The 14,117-nt window shown below is 37.1% G+C and overlaps 1 protein-coding gene and 1 long non-coding RNA gene across 4 annotated transcripts in view; one reads left to right on the top strand and one right to left on the bottom strand.

Moving 5' to 3' along the window:
- Nucleotides 1-14,117, bottom strand: part of Tsp66E (Tetraspanin 66E) — a 483,181-nt gene that overhangs the window by 39,164 nt on the left and 429,900 nt on the right. The window lies entirely within an intron of this gene.
- Nucleotides 11,950-13,140, top strand: LOC137251954 (uncharacterized). The gene is made up of 3 exons (XR_010953401.1): nt 11,950-12,074; nt 12,155-12,495; nt 13,048-13,140. It is a non-coding gene; the product is annotated as an uncharacterized lncRNA (long non-coding RNA).

The raw sequence follows: 14,117 nt of genomic DNA, 5'->3' as shown, positions 1-14,117 counted from the left end.
ATTTCCTCGAATTTTTCAGACAACAAGGTTTGCTATATACCAAAGCTTTCGGTATTTGAAGCCCCTAGATGTTAAAATGGGACAGTAATTACGAAAAGCTTCTTATCTGAACAATCGGTTGTGGGGGATATATGCTATATGTACGACCGATCTTATCCATATTTTCAGACAACAATATGTGCAATATATGAAAGCATATGGTGAAGTTTGAAGCTTCAATCTGATAAATTGAGGAAGATATGACAAAAATCCTCTATTCCGAAAAATCGGTTGTATGAGGTTGATGTTATATGCTATAGTGGTCCGACCCGGCCGGTTCAGACAAATTTCTAATCGGACACCTAAATATACCCGCTCACCAAATTTTATCAAGATATTTCAAAAATTGAGGGACTAGTTTGCATACAAACAGACAGACGGACATGGCTAAATCAAATCATTTCGGTATACTTATTGATGGGTCCGTCTATTTTTCTTTAAGGATTTACAATTCGTGACAAAGTTAAAATAATATTGCATTTTCATGAAAGGTATACAAAACAAGTAAGGAAGGCTAAGTTCGGGTGTAACCGAGTCCTTTTCGAGATATCGCCATAAAGGTGGACCAGGGGTGACTCTAGAATTTATTTTGTACGATATGGGTATCAAATGAAAGGTATTAATGAGTATTTTAAAAGGGAGTGGGCCTAAGTTCCATAGGTGGAGGCCTTTTCGAGATATCGCCATAAAGGTGGACCAGGGGTGACTCTAGAATTTATTTTGTACGATATGGGTATCAAATGAAAGGTATTAATGAGTATTTTAAAAGGGCGTGGACCTAAGTTCTATAGATGGACGCCTCTTCGAGATATCGTCATAAAGATGGAACAGGGGTGACTCTAGAATTTGTTTGTACGATATGGGAATCAAATGAAAGGGGTTAATGAGTGTTTTAAAAGGGAGTGGGCCTTAGTTCTATAGGTGGACGCCTTTTCGGTATATCGTTATAAAAGTGGGCCAGGGGTGACTCTAGAATATATAAAATTATTCTGTAACGGTTTTAGAAGCTGAACTCCTCCGAAATGGCTGATCCAATTCTCATGGAATTTTGTGAGCATATTGGGTAGGTCTGAGAATCGGCCAACGTCTACCTTTTTTTGCGCTACGTGCGTAGGGTCTTGAGATCAAAACGTGGACCCGGGTACCCCTAGAATGTGTTTATACAATATGGATATCAAATGAAATCTGTTGATGAGTGCTATAGTACAGAATAATTTTCATACCCCTGGGTGACTAGGCTCTCGAGATATAGGCCAAAACGTGGACCCGGGTACCCCTAGAATGTGTTTATACAATATGGATATCAAATGAAAGCTGTTGATGAGTGCTATAGTACAGGATAATTTTCATACAATTGGGAGGCTAGGGTCTCGAGATATAGCCCAAAACGTGGACCCGGGTACCCCTAGAATGTGTTTATACAATATGGATATCAAATGAAAGCTGTTGATGAGTGCTATAGTACAGGATAATTTTCATACATCTGGGATGCTAGGGTCTCGAGATATAGCCCAAAACGTGGACCCGGGTACCCCTAGAATGTGTTTGTACAATATGGATATCAAATGAAAGCTGTTGATGAGTGCTATAATACAGGATAATTTCCATACAACTGGGAGGCTAGGGTCTCGAGATATAGCCCAAAACGTGGACCCGGATACACCTAGCATGTGTTTTTACATTATGGGTATCAAATTGAAGCTGCTGATGTGTGCTATAATACAGAGTAAGTTTTATACCGCTGAGTGACTAGGGTCTCGAGATATAGGCCAAAACATGGACCCGAATACACCTAGAATGTGTGTGTATTATGGACATCAAGTGAAAGCTGTTGCTGAGAGCTCTAAAAGTCATTGTGATATTGGATTTAGTCGCATCAACCTGGCAAAACTGATAAATATGCATGCGAAGCCGAAATAAAGACAATAATTAATAATACCCACATACCTATTAACATACGTCCTATTCGATATGCCTGAAATTTCGTATATAAATTTGCCTATATTAGTATTTACGGTGCTTTTTTCCGGGAAGTATACCAGAGACGGGCTGGGACTGGGATTAGGACTACGATTGGGACTGAGACTGAGACTCGGAGTGGGACTGGGACTGAGACTCGGAATGGGACTGGAACAAAATACATACCACCCTCTGTGACTGGCAATAAGAGATGAAGAAGAAGGAGAAAAACTTGAGAGAAGAGAAAAGAGAGAAGGAGACTGAGAACGAGATAGAATGAGACGAAGATGGAGATGAAGCGAAAAAGAGGGAGGGAGGAGTGAATAAAAAGATTAGGAAAAAGTGTAAAGGAATAAGGTAGAGTTCGACAGAAAAAGCTTATTAAAATGTATGCAGATAGGCCAAATTTAGGGCAGAACAACGTCTGCCGGGTCTGCTAGTATTAGATAAAAGGAAAGGCTAAAATGTGTGTTAGTTGGTCGCCGGTGTTTGAAGAGATGCGTTAGTCGATTTTGTTCAAACGTAGACCAGGGTACCCCTAGAATGTGTTTATAGAATATGAAAGCTGTCGAGGAGTACTTTAGTAGAGGGTAATTTTCATACCCCTGGGTGACTAGGGTCTCGAGATATAGGCCAAAACCCGGACCCCGATACCCCTAGAATGTGTGGGTAAAATGGGTATCAAATGAAAGCTGTTGCTGAGAGCTCTAAAGTAATTTTCATTGTGATATTCGATTAGGCGCATCAACCCGGCAAACTGATAAATATGCATGCGAAGCCGAAATGGACACATGAATTAATAATACCCACATACCTAGTTACATACGTCCTATTAGATTTGCCTGAAATTTGGTATATAAATTTGCCTATATTAGTGTTTGCGATCCTTTTTTCCGACCAGAGACGGACTGGGACTGGGATTAGGACTAGGACTGGGACTGAGACTCGGAGTGGCACTGGGACTGTAGGGACAAAAGAGATAGACTGAGAGAGAGATAGAATGAGACGAATATGGAGATAGATGAAAAAGACGGAGGGAGGAGTGAATAAAAGGATTAGGAAAAAGTAAAGAGGGTGAGGGCAGAGTTAGAAGAAAAAAGCTTTTTAAAATGTATGCAGGTAGGCCAAATTTAGGGCAGAACAACGTCTGCCGGGTCTGCTAGTAAGACAATAAAATATCTTGTGAAATGCCTTATAGAAGCATTAGGGCAATTCTGTCAGTGTAAAATCCGTAGAAATAGAATTTTATCTAGGCTAAATTTAATACACACAGAGAACGCATCATTTACACAAGCACTTTCCTTTCGATTTAAAAATCTATTTGCGACGAAGATGAAATATAAAATACATATTTTCTGCAATGAAACATTTTTAGAACCTGACGTGCACAAAATTCTTGTGTTTTTTTTTAATTTCAGATTTCAACATATTTGTCAAAATTTAAATTTACTATTTATATGAGTAAAGCAAAGGTAGAAACCATTGTGGATAAAATAAATGTGATACCTTATCCGTCTAAGGCCAATATGGCTGCTTTTAAGTGTTTTGACAGGTGTTCAATATAGCGGCTCATAGCGCCGGCTATCTTCAGCGGGTGATAGAAAGAGATACAGAATGAAACAGCGATAGTCGATAAAAAATGAGGTGATCCAATCTTTTTGTAATTTTGACGTCTATGCAGAAGTAATCGCACTTGTCTTATCCACAATGGTAGAAACCGGAGAAAAGTTTTCACATATATATTTTGTTGTTGCATGTAGAAAACGTTCCACAGTGAAATGATAAGTTTTCTACGTTTTCGCTGGATTCTACACAGAGAGAACATCCCCAATATAAAGTACAGGAACAGTACCAGACCAAGAACCAGTAAGAAAAATAATACTTGGTAATTAATCACCAAATATTTGTAATTTGCCCAATACAATTTCGAATTATATTCATTACTGCACAACTTTGAACGTCCAATAACCAGACATAAATTTGATTATGCAGTTTAACGTAATCATTTACGTGAAGCCTGAGGTCTTAAGTAAACATGGAAAGCTCCGATGTGAAAATCCTTTCTGTTAACATTAAAAGTCCATTATTGTTGAGTGTGTCCTAAAGTTACTTAGCAACCACAAAAAAAAAAGAAAAGAAAATTTACTTTTTCGGCCCACCCTAATCTACATATATTGGCAAACCTATAACAATAATCTGATGTGATATACCACCGAATAGATTTGGGCCAAGTTTCTCTTCCAATTTGCGTATTGATACTTTTTAATTTTTCGTACAAAATTGGCGAAATGTAAAGACATATCTCTGCAACTAATCGTACTGGTTCCGAACTACCGCAGTACTATAAAGACAGTACTAGCCCTGTTCTCTGCTGACAGCTGCTGCTTTCAGCTGACAATTTTGATGTCCTACGAAATGGCAATAGCCCCCCTTTGAAGGCCTTTTGGACGCATCCTTAACAGTGGTGAAGTTGTAGGATGTTTTGAAATAGTCGCAGCCCTTGATTCATTAATTTAAATTTATGTATTTTGCTCATTCCTCAGCGCAGTTGGTACAAGTTTGCCTATTAATTTTTCCGCTCTGCATGTGATAAACAGTTCAGAGGTAGTCATGAAACCTACACGCCTGCTAAAGCGAATGAATTTTTGTGACCCCGTTAAGCAAAGAACATTTTGATGTTACTTGTCGCATCACTTGAACGGGGGACCTTTGTCGTGATAGGCTGGCACACAACCTCTTTACCATTGCGACCACCCACTTTATAACAAGTTAATATTAACGATTATATTTGGGCTATCTTATTTCAAGTCAAGTTAATACAATACACTTTGGTTTTGAATCTCTGGAAATACGGCTACCAACAAAGAATAGTTTTTAAATCATAATTTTTAATTTGCAAAAGTACTTGTAATAGTTAACAAAATGTTGGGTTTATGTAAAAGTACGGAAAGTGTATTTAAACGGCGATATCGACGACAACTTTTGGCATCAGTGTGCAGTAAGTATTATTTGTAATTAAAAATGTAAACGAAAATTTGAGAAAGAAATTATCGTCGGCTTATTTTCACAAATGGGGGTATCAGCAAAGGCAGAACTTTTCAGGAGAGCAAACAGCTTTGACAGCTTTATTGTAATATGGATATATTTCATATTGTAACGAATTTAGTGAAATTGCGCTCATTCCAAATCTTCTTCAAACGTTCGAATCACTAACCTGTTGAATAAATAACTCCAATATTCAATAATGTAAAAATGGTCTTTATTAGACTAATTTGAAAGTACTGTACAATAACACTTCACAACCAGTAGCGTGCTTAAATCAAACTGATTACTGATTACTCAGCTTGTGCTGTTTTTATACTCTCTGCTCCAAATGTCTAGACGTTTCTCCTTCTAGAATTTTCTACTTGGTTACCAGCTATAGGCGTGTGTATTCGTAGTTTATAGCCTCTCCCATAAGCATATGCGTGTATATATGTGAGTACTACTTCGACTGATGACTGTGTGTGATCTGTATGTGAGTTATCTCTTCGTTGCTTTGTATTTATGCGGGTAAATGATGATTAATGTGTTTATGTAGCTTGCTTTAATGTTTTTGTTGTTGTGCATTTACTTAGTAACAGCTTGGTAATATTCGTCACAATAGGAAGCACCACAATGAGTGATAAGAAATAGCGTTATGTATTCAAACTAGTTTTTTGTTTTAAACTCAGTTTAATTTAGTTAAATAATCGTTTAGGCAGAGCGTTTTACTATTCCAATGAAGAAATATTTTTTTTACCCATCGTTTACTTATACACAGAGTATTACAACTTTGAGTGGTTGACACTTTGTGAATATTAAAAAAATCAGTCCTCCACCATTACCAAAGACTGATAAAGTGATGAAATTTTACATGTGTGTTGGCTTTAAGGTAAAACATAGAAATTTAGTTTTAGAAAGTGGGTGTGGCACCGTGGCACATTTAATGCTATAAATCGGTAATGAAATTATGATAGTAACTGCTTCTTGTAAATATGGGTGAAACCGAGGCGGTGTAGCCTAAAAGGTTTACTGTGGTCATCTTAATCGTTCCCGAGATGGTCGGTACGTTAATTGTGCTTTGTTATCGGAACGAACCGGATCTAAAATTTGCATACATTTTGATTGTTTAACGCTTTTTGCTGATGGCTCTTCTTACGGATGTACATACAACTAATTGTAGTGTTCACAAGTATAGTATTTTAAAAATTTACTCCATAAGGCAATAAAATACCTTGTGAATTGCATCATAGAAGCATTAGGGCAATTCTTTCAGTCTAGTATCCGTCGAAAGGGTCGAATTTTTGCTGGGTTAAATTTAACACACACAGGATCACTAACATCGATAACACGTCTCAAAACATTCGTTTGTCGTTAATAAAACTGCAACAGCATTGATAATAGACGAAATCAGATCGATGTGTTTATTATCTTTTTCGAAACCGAAAACTTCAAAAAAGGTAGAGCGCAATTACTGAACCTAGGTCAAAAATTATTACATCTTCATCTGTATTAGATAACGCGGATCTCGCGATATATGACTATAAGAAAAAGTACTTACGGTTATCCATGGCAGCCACGCCACTGTTGCTGGATATAATTTCGAGACTGTGAAGGACTTCGTCTTTGACAATGTCAGCTAAGAAATCAAACCTACCTACCTTGGACTGAGTAGGCAATTGAAAAGTAAAGTTTTCTTCGACGAATAAAAAGCACGCTCAACTTACTTTGGTTTCGGGTTTGCAGTCAAACGAAAATTAGAAAATCGTCTTTTTTATTTTATGCCGAAGTTTCGACCTTTTATTTTGGTCTTCTTCGGCTGAATACATAGAGCTTTACATTATAACTAAGGGTTAGTGTCAATAAGTGCACGTACATAAGAACATATAAACCAGTTACTAAAAGTAGTAAAAAGTAAAAAGTTTTTTTTATTGAAAAGCATGCGTTCTTTCTGGTCAAGTTGCTTTGATTAAAAATTGTTTTCGTAACTATTGTTATTATTATTAGGCCTGAAAGCACTGCGACCTTTGTGTAAATCTATTGTGCACGACCTTTCAGCCTAATTTTGTATGTGGAGGCTTTTGATCTTCAGGCTTTACATCTTCAGGCTTTTTTACTCCACTTACTTACGAGTCACACCACCTATATGGGAGAGTCTCTGCCTTGCCAGATCGACGCATTCGCAGAGAATGTGAACCGCGTTTCATCATCCAGCTCACACAAACGACAAATTTGAGTATCGGATAGATTTAACTTACTTATGTGATATCGAAATTACAAAAAGTAAATGTGAGCAAGTCAGCGGAGTGTTAAGAGTTTATAAACAAAAAGTTGTAAAGCAGATGTATTTAGTATTCAACATCTGTTTACGTTATTATAATATACATCTCCACCTTACAACTTTAAACCAAATAAAAACAAGTAAGGAAGGTTAAGTTCGGGTGTAACCGAACATTACATACTCAGTTGAGAGCTATGGTGACAACATAAGGGATAATAACCATGTAGGAAAATGAACCGAGGGAAACCCTGGAATGTGTTTGTATGACATGTGTATCAAATGAAAGGCATTAAAGAGTATTTTATGAGGGAGTGGGGCATAGTTCTATAGGTCGACGCCATTTAGGGATATAGCCATAAAGGTGGATCAGGGTTGACTCTAGAATGCGTTTGTACGATATGGGTATCAAATTAAAGGTGTTAATGAGTATTCTAAAAGGAGTAATCCTTAGTCCCATAGGTGGACGCCGTTTCGAGATATCGCCATAAAGGTGGACCAGGGGTGACCCTAGAATTTGTTTGTACAATATGGGCATCAAACGAAAGGTGTTAATGAGTATTTTAAAAGGGAGTGGGCCTTAGATCTATAGGTGGACGCCGTTTCGAAATATCGCCATAAAGGTGGACCAGGGGTGACTCTAGAATGTGTTTGTACGATATGGGTATCAAATGAAAGGTGTTAATGAGTATTTTAAAAGGGAGTAATCCTTAGTCCCATAGGTGGACGCCGTTTCGAGATATTTTTTATGAGATATATGCTATATATGCGACCGATCTCTACAATTTTTTCAGACAAAAATACGTGCCATATAGGAAACCATCTAAAATTTCAAATTTATATCTTACAAATTGAGAAATATATGAGACAAAAGCCTATTTTCTTAAAAAATCTGTTGCATATATCCCCCATATATGCTAAAGTGTTCCATCCGGTCAGTTCTGACAAATGTCTAATCGGACAGTTAAATACACTTTTACAAAAGTTTATTAAGATATCTGACAAAATTTAAGGAGGTTTGCGTTCAAACAGACAGACGGACATGACTAAATCCAACCAGATTGTCAACTTGATCAATTCGGTATTCTTATTGGTGAGTCTTTTTCTTTGTCTAACAACTTACAATTGCGAGATTCGTGACAAACTTTATTTACTATTTCATTTTCATGACAGGTATAATAATATGTCTTTTAATGAATACAAACAAACATAGTTACATATTAGACCGTTTTCAATTTGTTTTATTTTTACTCCCAAAATAGCTGAACAGCTTCTTTTATTTGTTTGGGTTGTTTAATACCATTTCTTGATTTCAATATCGATTAAAGAGGGAAATCAGATTCAAATTACATAAAAATTCAAACGCAGTTTGATATTTAAGTAATAGCTCGACTGGAATTCAAGTTCAAAGCGTAGACTATGGGACGCCCTAGGGCGTGAACAGCAAGGAGCCACAAAAGATTTACAGAAGTTACGTGGACGTCTGGTTTTGGGATCTAGCCCAGAACAACCTGTCCGATGCAACCATCCCTTACACGAGACACACTGACAAGAGTATGACCGTCCTAAAACGATTCTTTTCCGGCAGAGGCAGCAAAACCATTTCTCAGGACCGGGGTCAGGAGACGGACCCGGTTGGGTTAGATACCTTCCCGGAGCAAGAGAATATGGAGCAGTCCCGCTGCAAGGAGCTGCTGGGAGGATGACAATTTGTGGGAGGGACACAACAAATCAAATGGGGTTAAACTGAAATGACAGTCCTTGGTCGGGAAAAATTCCGAGTCGCTCCGGTACATAGAACAAACTGCCTTGCGAACTCCACAAACAGGCGTCGGACCTGTATGCCAGGAATTGCCCGGTGAATCCAGTACTCAAAGAAAAGTACCCAAAACTTGCGGAAGAGGAACGCATACTCCCCAGGGAAACGCGAGTCACTCTAGCTCAACTTCGTTCTGGATACTGTAACAGGCTAAACTCTTACTTATCCAGAATCAACACCGACATACAAAATGTATGCCCCACTTGCAATGTATCCCCACTTGACACAAACCATCTCTTTATTTGTAATGTGGAACCAACGCCTCTAACACCCAAGCAAGTTTCCTTGGACTCCCGTTAGAGGATATTGATGACAATTTGTGATCGGTCGCACCTATTAGGTGGGGCGAAGCACTGCTAAAACAACAACTACCGGGAAAAAAGGATTTGAAGGGGCTTGCAAGGTATGATCGAAACAGCTGTCGCCTTGTCTGCCCTGATGTCGCGTTGTTACAATTTCCACCAAATTATTAAATAAAAAAATTCGTAATTGCGAGCTCAAGAACGGGTGAACCATTTTCTATAAAATGTTTGCTTTTTAGATTTTTCTTAGTTTAAGTGGGCCACGGATCGGTCTTTTCCAAAAAATCTTATTTACTGATTTTGCTTTAAATTCCGTACATAGATTTGCTTTTTATCTATTAATGGAGAAGTATTTTGCGCTGTCAATACATTTTTATACTCAGTTGAGCAGAGCTCACAGAGTATATTAACTTTGATTGGATAACGGTTGGTTGTACATGTATAAAGGAATCGAGATAGATATAGACTTCCATATATCAAAATCATCAGTATCGAAAAAAAAATTTGATTGAGCCATGTCCGTCCGTCCGTTAACACGATAACTTGAGTAAAGATTGAGGTATCTTGATGAAATTTGGTACGTAGGTTCCTGGGCACTCATCTTAAATGGCTATTTAAAATGAACGATATCGGACTATAACCACGCCCACTTTTTCGATATCGAAAATTTCGAAAAATCGAAAAAGTGCGATAATTCATTACCAAAGATGGATAAAGCGATGAAACTTGGTAGGTGAGTTGAACTTATGACACAGAATATAAAAATAGTAACATTTTGGACAATGGGCGTGGCACCTCCCACTTTTAAAAGAAGGTAATTTAGAAGTTTTGCAAGCTGTAATTTGGCAGTCGTTGAAGATATCATGATGAAATTTGGCAGGAATGTTACCCCTATTAATATATATATGCTTAATAAAAATTCGCAAAATCGGCGAACGACCACGCTCACTTAAAAAAAAAATTTTTTAAGTCGAATTTTAAAAAAAGTTAATATCTTTACAGTATATAAGTAAGTTATGTCAATATTCAACTCCAGTAATTATATGGTGCAACAAAATACAAAAATAAAAGAAAATTTCAAAATGGGCGTGTCTCCGCCCTTTTTCATTTAATTTGTCTAGGACACTTTTAATGCCATAAGTCGAACAAAAATGTACCAATCCTTGTGAAATTTTGTAGGGGCTTAGATTCTAGGACGATAATTGTTTTCTGTGAAAAAGTATGAAATCGGTTGAAGCCACGCCCAGTTTTTATACACAGTCGGCCGTCTGTCCTTCCGCTCGGCCGCTAACACGATAACTTGAGCAAAAATCGATATATCTTTACTAAACTCAGTTCACGTAATTATCTGAACTCGCTTTGTGTTGGTATAAAAAATGACCGAAATCCGACTATGACCACGCCCACTATTTCGATATCGAAAATTACGAAAAATTAAAAAATGCCATAATTCTATACCAAATACGAAAAAAGGGATGAAACATGGTAATTGGATTGGTTTATTGACGCAAAATATAACTTTAGAAAAAAACTTTGTAAAATGGGTGTGACACCTTCCATATTAAGTAGAAGAAAATGAAAAAGTTCTGCAGGGCGAAATCAAAAGCCCTTGAAATCTTGGCAGGGATACTGCTCGTGGTATTACATATATAAATAAATTAGCGGTACCCAACAGATGATGTTCTGGATCACCCTGGTCCACATTTTGGTCGATATCTCGAAAACGCCTTCACATATACAACTACCACCACTCCCTTTTAAAACCCTCATTAATACCTTTAATTTGATACCCATATCGTACAAACAAACTCTGGAGTCACCCCTGGTTCACCTTTATGGCGATATCTCGAAAAGGCGTCCACCTATTGAACTAAGGCCCACTCCCTTTTAAACTACTCATTAACACCTTACATTTCATACCCATATCGTACAAAAAAATTCAAGAGTCAGCCCTGGTCCACCTTTATGGCGATATCCCTAAATGGCGTCCATCTATAGAACTATGGCCCACTCCCTCTTAAAAAACTCTTTAATACCTTCCATTTGATACACATATCATACAAACCCATTTCAGGTTTACCCTAGGTTCATTTTCCTACATGGTGATATTCCCAACTGAGTATGTAATGTTCGGTTACACCCGAACTTAGCCTTCCTTACTTGTTTATGTTGAAATACACACTCTTGCAAAAATATTTAAATGTGTTTTAATTTTTTATTTATTTTAGCAACCATCCTCATGTTTGCTTTTGGATATTGTTTAGGATGGTTTTCGTTAATATTGCCCAAGGTGCAGTCACTCACAGAAACGCCCTTAACTTTTGTTCTAACTTTGAATGACGGTGCATGGATGGCTGGTTTAACTGCGCTTGGAGGTGGTTGTGGTAGTTCGCTTTTGGCGCTCTGGCAGATCGTATAGGACGAAAAGGATGTATTTATATTTTAGCTATACCATTTATAGTCAGTTGAGAAAATCTGCTTGTCTTGCACAATATTATTTAAAAACACATATGTAAATATTACAGATTTCTTGGATCTTGGGATATTTTGCAAGTACCGTAAATTTCTTACTTGCTAGTCGGTTTGTGATTGGATTCTCAAACGGTGGTGCATTTGTAACCATACCAGTTTTTATTGGCGAAATATCGGACCCGAAGTAAGTCATAGGCTCTATCCGTAATTTAATTAGAACAAAAATTAGCGAATTTCTTATTATTTTTTGTTTTGATTTTGCAGAATACGCGGACGTCTATCGTCTTTAGTCACCTTATCTATCTACATTGGTGCAATTTTTGGTTACATAACGACAGCACGTTTATCATATCATTGCTTGGCTATGATTGGTATAGCTTTGGTTGTTATTTATGCAATCTTGCAAATGATTTTTCCAGAAACTCCAATGTAGCTTTTGCAATGCGGCCAGGAGTCACTTGCAATGGGATCTTTGATGTTTTATCGTAACTATAAACCCAAGCAGGGTGATACTTTTGAAGAATTCGAAACTGAGTTCGATAGCATAAAAGCAGCTGTGAACGAACAAATAGCAAATATGGAGTATGTGACATGGCAAGATTTTTGTAAGTACATAAATATTCACCCATAAGAAGAACTAATATCCTTATGTTAATAAGATATACGAGCCGGACCCGTGCGCATCTTGCGCAACCAATATAAAAGTCTCTTATCAAATAACAACAAAAATCAGCTGTTCTATCAATCAATGAATACTTACAGCTTGCGCTGAGGGTATGATAGGAACTGTCAGTAATGCAGTGCAAATCTTCACAATAGTGCCATAGTACACATAGATTTCTTTGTGTGCTCACAATCACTACGACCAAAATTGCCCAAAGCTCGCTAATAGCCCGAATCTCCACTTTTACAACCAAAACTTTATTTATAGATTTGAATTCCAAATAAGAACGAAAAAAGGACCCGTACATAAAAACAGCAATTAGAAATAATATATATGATGTATATATGGGTTGATTTTGAGCGTAGTTTATTAACACTCAAGAAATGTTTCTATCTTTACGCAAGAGCCTAAAGATTTACACTGTCCATATCGTGAATACCCTCATTACATTAGTAAGAATTTTCAATAGGTGTACTTTTCTTTCTCTTCGCAGATAATAAACGTGCTATAAGAGCATTTGCAAACGGTTTCGTTCTAATGCTACTAAACGTTTTCTGTGGCGGATATGCGATACTTTATTTTACAGCCAGCATTTTTGAAGCAGCACATACCCCAATGCATCGAGATACAAATACCCTCATAGTAGGATGCATTCAAGTTACTGGCATCTATATAGCGACTATTCTAGTGGATACATTTGATCGCAAACATTTTTTGATTTTCTCAGCCGGTGCTACCTGTGTAGGCATGACGATACTTGGACTATATGGCTATTTACTACAAAAAACTTCTATTGATATGTCAGATTTTAGTGCATGGCTACCTCTTGTGAATGTTTGTTGTATTATGTTTCTGGTTAATGTAGGTCTCATGACGATACCGTTTGTTATGTTGGTGGAACTGGTGCCGCCAAATGTAAGTAATTGTACATTTTAACTTTAAATTGATGTATCTTTATAATCCTTACATTTTCATTAATTAGATACGCGCAAAAGCAAGAAATTTTCTATGATATATTAGAATAAATATCACCAAGTTTAACGTTTTTATATTGGAAATTAAGGAAGAAATGGCTAAAAATCTTTCTATCTGAACGATCGGTTGTATGCGATATATACTATATATAGCTCCGATCAAAGAGATTTTTTCGTAAAATCTTCTGTGATATATTAGAATATATATCACCGTATTTCACGTTTATACTTTCTAAATTGAGGCTGGAACGACCAAAATCGTCTTATCTAAACGATCGGTTGTATGGGAGATATATATTATAGTAGTCCGACCCTACCGGATCCGACAAATGTCTAATATAATACAAAAATACATCCTTGTGCCAAATTTCATTGAGATATCGCAAAATTTGAGAGACTAGTTTGCATTCAAACAGACAGACGGACGGACAGACGGATATGGCTATATCAACTCAGTTCGTCGCCCTGGTCAATTCGGTATACTTAATGGTGAGTCTATCTTCCATATTTCTCAACGTTACAAACATCGGATCAAAGTTAATATACCATTTCATGTTCATGAAAGGTATAAAAAACTATGTTGCATGCA

Source organism: Eurosta solidaginis, chromosome 5 (assembly GCF_040869045.1).
Source record: "Eurosta solidaginis isolate ZX-2024a chromosome 5, ASM4086904v1, whole genome shotgun sequence".
NCBI classification, from domain to species: domain Eukaryota; kingdom Metazoa; phylum Arthropoda; class Insecta; order Diptera; family Tephritidae; genus Eurosta; species Eurosta solidaginis.
Note: the sequence above shows the minus strand (reverse complement) of the source record. Positions and strands in the feature narration are given on the sequence as shown.